Source organism: Cupressus sempervirens, chromosome 6, assembly GCF_028749045.1.
Source record: "Cupressus sempervirens isolate cs-2001-9-10 chromosome 6, ASM2874904v1, whole genome shotgun sequence".
In the NCBI taxonomy this organism is placed as follows: Eukaryota; Viridiplantae; Streptophyta; class Pinopsida; order Cupressales; family Cupressaceae; genus Cupressus; species Cupressus sempervirens.
The window spans coordinates 299,989,496-299,995,830 of NC_143123.1; positions in this window are offsets into that span (position 1 = coordinate 299,989,496).

Below are 6,335 nucleotides of genomic sequence, written 5' to 3' on the forward strand. Positions count from 1 at the left end.
TCCTTCATAGCCTTCTCCTCCCTAATAGAGGCCTCCCCTTCATTATTGTGTTATCCACAAATTGATGGTGGGAGAAAGGCTCACATTTAAATGAGGGCTTGATCCCCTTGAGACATCCATATTTCTTTTTATGCTCAATAAGCCTACCAATACATTTAGGAAAAATAATGAAAAGAATAGGCAAGAGGGGGTCTCCCTATCTAAGACCTCTAGAAGGTTTAAAGAAATTTGAGGGAGATTCATTGATGAAAACAACAAGAGAGGAGGTAGAAACAAGTTGAGAGATAATCTTATAGACTTTTTGATCAAAACCAAAGACCTAAAGGACTAACCCAAGAAAAGACCAATCAACCCAATCATAGGCTTTAGAGAGATCCAATTTTAGCAATATACCTTCATGTTTACTAGCTTCCAAAGAATGAATAACTTCATGAACCATCATAATTGAATCTAATATCTGTCTTCCAGGGACAAAGCCAGTTTTTTGAGGAAAAATAATCAAAGGGAGAATTTTGAGCATTGTAGAAGTAAGCACCTTCAAGATGATCTTATAAAAAGAGTTACATAAATTGATAGGTCTGAACTTGTCAAAAGAGTTAGCCCCTAGAGATTTAGGAATGAGGACCAAGAAAGTGGAATTAATCTCCTTGAGAATACTTCTTTCTCCAAAGAACTCCTGAATAGCTTTCACCAAATCTTCCATAACCACCTACCAGTACATTTTTAAAAAGAAGGTAGGGAACCCATCCAAAATTGGAGATTTATCAGCAGGAAATTAAAAAATAGCTTCTTTAACTTCCAATGCATTAGGAATAGCCCAAAGCATTTTTTTGTGGTGGGGTTGGATCATCTGAGAGATACAAGAAACAATGTCCTCTTGATCCACCCTTGATAACAAGGGGTCCCAAGATAGAAGAGAAGAGAAGTAAGACACCACCTCAATAGAGATACCATTTTCTTTGGTCAGCAAAACCTTCCCCCTCTTAATTCTAGAGATTTTGTTATTATCTCTATGCTTAAGAGTGGAGAGGTGAGAAAACTTTGTGTTCTTATCTCTATCCTTGAGCCAATTTATCCTAGATCTTTGTCTCCAAAAATTTTCCTCCTTATTGATGATATTGTGCAAGTCTGAAAGAATAGTTAGCTCAACCTCCCTATTAATCTCATTATAGCCTTCCTGCTAGATACTATCTTGAATTGAAGAAATTTTACTAGATATATCCTCCTTATCTTGAAAGATGTGACCAAAGTCCATCTTGTTCTAGTCTTTAATCAACCTTTTCACATTGCTCAATTTCCTAGTAACTCTAAACATAGTAGTTCCTTCCACCTCAATCCCCCACTAGAATTTCACTTTATCTAGAAGCTCTAGGTGGGAAGCCCACATTTTTTCAAACCTAAAAGTGAAGTTCCTTCTTGGTTCAATAGGAACAACCGAAAGGGAAATAGGAGAGTGATCAGAGCCAACTCTAGGAAGTAGAGATAGCTTACATTAGAAAGATTGCAACCAATTAGGAGATATTAAGGCTCTGTCCAACCTGACTTGAATACACTCCTGACCAAATCTTTTGTTAGACCAAGTAAAAGCACCTCCTAAGAGATCCAAATCCAAAAAAGCTAGACCATTGATAAAACTAGAGAGGTTCTGCTTACTCTCCCAATCTGGTGCCAAGCCTCCCATCTTCTCCTCATCCATAAGTGGAGTATTGAAATCTCCCATTATTATGCCCTTCCTTAATTTACTAGACTATACCAGCTCTCCAACTTTAGACCAATAATTCTTTCTTTCTCTTTTATTGTTAGGAGCATAAAGATTCAAAAAAAACTAGCTTTCATTGGAATGCATGTGATACACTCTACAAAAAAGAATGTTACCTTCATTATATTCTAGTTCAAATTTAAAATGCTTATTGTTGTATAAAATCAATAGGCCCCCCAACGCACCCTCTGACTAAAAAACAACACTACTCATGATGTCGCTAAATTTAATGTTCCCCAAACTTTCCTTTCTCATTTTAGTTTCCTGAACTAAGAAGACATTAGGCCTTTTTTCCTTGATCATATTCCTTAGAATCTCCTATTTGTGGCTACCATTGAGACCATAGATGTTCCAAGATAGGATCTTCATGCTTTGACTAATGAACAAAATTTTTGGATGGTATGCTACATTCCATCCATTAAATTTCTTTTCGTTTCCTCCTTTCTTATTTGGTTCTTTCTTGTCTTGCTCGAATGAATGGAGATAAGGCCAAGATCAGCTTTAACTCTACTCCTTTTTGTAGCTGGAAAAGCAAGGGAAGGATCACGATTCTTCTTCTTCTTTCTATATCTAACCATAGACCAGGGAACTTCATCAACATCCTTGCAATCATCAAACAAAGCCTCCAATCTATACAGATGTCCTAGTGAGGTGGTTGAGAGCTTCTCAATGATTCTATTCATAGTCTTAGGGGTTACCCTATTGACTGGGCTTGTGTTGGATTCTTGGGATAGAGGAGGATCAGTAGCCATAGGATCCTCCAATAGGTCTAGGAAAAAGGATAACTTAGGTTTCAGATCAGTAAAAATCATGACCTCTTGTATCTTCTAAGGCCCTTGGGTCACCCCCTTACCATCCTCTTCTGGTATGATAGTAATTGCCTTCAAGTGAGGAAGGCAATCTATGCCAATAGGTTTTTCCTTCGTATCTTTATCTAAGTCAGAACCCACCTCTTGGGGGGCTAATACCTCAGCTTGAGGCTTAGTATTAGCTTTCCCCACTAACTCTCCTACTTTCTTATCTAAAGTATCTTTCTTGTTCCATTCCTTTTGGGAGCATTGGCAATATTCTTGCCAGCTTTGTTTTAGCCCTTCCCCTCCTTACCTTTTCCTTTGAATAATGGGTAGGTGCCTACTTTGTGACCTACCTTTTTGTAGTGGAAACACACAAAAGGGACACTTTCATAGTCAACCTATTAGAATATATTTCCAAAATGGGACTGAAGTTCGATGACTTGGGGAATGTCCTGGCCTTCCATCACACCAACACAAATCCTTGCATAAGTAAGCCTCTTTTTAGCTACTATGATAGGATCAATGGAAAGGAGTTCTCCAAATGATCATGCAATACCATCAAAAACATCCTTGTGCCAATATTCAAGAGGAAATTCTAGCAATCTGATCCAAACTGGGGCTTGGGAAAGGAAGTCATTGTTTAGATCCAGATTAGAGGTCCGTTTCTATAGGATTAGAGTAGATCTCCCTAGAGACTAGTTTCCCACACACATGGTTTTAGCATAGTCCTTCGAGCAAGAGAACTCAAATGACATTCAAACCCTTTAGCCATAGTAGTCACCTCTACATGCCCCTTCAAATCCCATTTGTTCCTTATGAAGACCCTCACTAGGTCAATGGGGTCATGGAACAATGAATTTTCCCACCAAAGTAGATGCCATACTGAGGATATTATGATCTATGATTTCTCTGGGGACTTCTAGAGTGAAAATACCCTTCTCCTTATCAAATTTATCAATAATTTTAAGAAAGGTCAACTTACCTATCGGTTTCACCCTGAACAGATTTGACCACTGACCCCTAGCCCTAGAAGACCCTCCAGCCAGAGGGGGAGGAAGAATCTTCTCACTTGGATGTAGCTATAGATCTCGTGGGTCCCTGTCCTTGGATGCATCAACATCTTGCCCCCTTTTTCTTGCTCTATACCAACAGGATGGACCTTGATGCCTGTGATCACTAGGTTCCCAGCTAAAGCCCCATTCAAATTGTCGCTTCTCCCTACTTCACTTCTCCCTACTCTGCTCTCCATCTCCTCTTAAAATTTCCATAGGGTGGTGAATTTTTTTTTATACTGATCATCTTCATTTACCTTAATTTTATTGAAACCTAAAAAACCATCTGGCATTGACATCATTTCTAATCATGTACCTTTCTGCAAGAGGTGGTCCATGTTAGCAAGTTCATAATTATCTTTAAGTGAGGTCTGATTAAAGTTCCTAAAGTCTACACATATTTGGATGCATCCACTCTTCTTCCTAACAGGTACTATATTTCAATCCATGTGTAATGGTGGATGGGATATATAATCCTAGCTTTAATAATTTTGTCAATTTCCCTAACAATTGCATCTTCAATTATAGGATTATAATTTGTTTATTTTTTCTTAAGTTGTACTACATCTAGTTTGAGGGGTATTTTTTCTTAAACTTCCCATCCATGAATTTCCTCAATTATTCATAGTATTAAGCAAACACTTCTTGATAATTAATGATCAATTTCTTCATTTCTATTCTTTCTTTCTTAAGTACAAAACCTTCCAATGTTTATTATTCTAGAGCTAAATTATGTTCCTAAATTTAGCCTATCATATTCACCACTACTTCCTCCATTTGTATCCCTTTCTCTTCTAATAAAAGAATCATGTCTATTTAAGAATTTTTCCAATGAAACCAAATGGGAAGGAACCTCGTGACCTTTTAACTGAGTGACACCTAACTCAGATTCCTCTTTGTTCTTCTACAACAAGTCACAACAAGCATTTGTACTTCCTTAAAAGTATTGGTTTGCAAATGGCTCAACCCCTTCAAGGAAATGTTGGATATCCATATGATATTTAAATAATTTCCATGGCATAGCATTATCAAGTACATTAGGTATGAATAAAAGCTCAATCTTGTAAAGTTGATTTTCAAATTTTGGATGTGGTAGATGAAATGATGTTGAAACTACCAAGGAATCAACTTTAGTATTTTTCTCTTCATTCGGTGATATCAGCACAACACCAACAATAGAGCCCATGGAAGCACATCTTCAATCAAAATTAAGTGTCCATATTTGATCACTATTAGGATGTTTTGATTTCTCTGGGATATCAAGGGCATAAGTAAATACCATATAATTTCTTAACTGCATCTCTTGGTAGAGGATTTGTGCTTTGGGATCATCTGAGTTCAAGACTATGGACTTAGCCTTTTGTGTTGGTTCAATTTTGACCCTCTTGTTTCCAATAAGTAAAATAGCATGATACCAATCAAGCTTGATCTCTCCTCCCATATCTCTACAAAAACTATGGCTTAGAAGCATGCCATAATTGGTTGGTACATCTACAACTAGGATAGTGAGCTTTAGCCTTTTAGCAGGATGATTGGCTAAGATAGCTTGGAAATCCTTATTGGGTAAGATATCTTGGAAATCTTTGATTTTTCCAACTGAGGTAACTTTCTTAGAATACATATAATAATAGCATCTAAATGCCTTCATTAGGAGTAGACCTAAAGCTTTAGCCACAATAGTAGGCATAACATTGGCAGAAGCTCCATAGTCAATTATGCAATTATTGAGCTTATGGAAATTTATAATAAGAGAGATATAGACATGGTCTAGTTATTTACTAGGGGAGGTGGCTAGAACAGTAGAATTCTCCTCACTAAAAAGCTTATGTAACACTAGCTCTTCACCTAAAGAGAGGCACATGCCTGTAATGGCCTCAACATGACCATTCATAGTAGCATTAACATTAACATAATCCTTCTTATTGGCTCTATTATCATCCTTAAAATATTCAACATTTTTTTGTAATTGAACTAGATTAGATTTGAGATAATCAAGTGAAGAAATATAGATGCTAGCATCTTTACAATATTGGACTATATCAAATGAGTTAGATGACTTACTACTATGCTCAGCAAATTGAGGAGTGGATTGCATGGGGTCTCCAACCTTGACTAGATTATTTGTTGGTGTATTGTTTCAAGTAGAAGAAGAGGATTGGCTCTTATTTTTTAGGCCTCTAGTCATGACCATAACTTGAGCTTCATGCAATGTGGTGAAACAATCACCCCCTCATTTTGAGTCTGGTTCATACTCCAAAAAATATTCTAGAATTGCCATTAGGAGTAGAGTCATCATCACTTTATAGGTATTCAATTGAAATCTCCTTGTTGTCATTCACTTGCCTAAAGATGGTCATTTTTGGACAAGAGTCACCATCATGGTCTACTCTTAAGGTGGAATACACACATGTTATGCTTCCTAGGGATGACCTCAATTGCTAGCCTATGTTGAGAAGGTGGAAACTGCATGAATTTCCCTAAACATGTTGTTTTCTTGGTATGTCTTGATAAGGCTAATGAAGTGAAGGTCCAAGCTTAACAATTTTCCTTTTTAATGTAATCATATCATTTGACAATTTCTGATGCATTTCTTCTATGTTACTAGAGGTGCTAGGAACATTACTCGTAGTAGTTCCAATTTGGATTTCTCTTTTCCACTTCTCTACAGCAATTAGGTCATCTTCTAATTCAACAAATAGGGTCTAGGCAGCTTGTAAGTTAGCTACATGT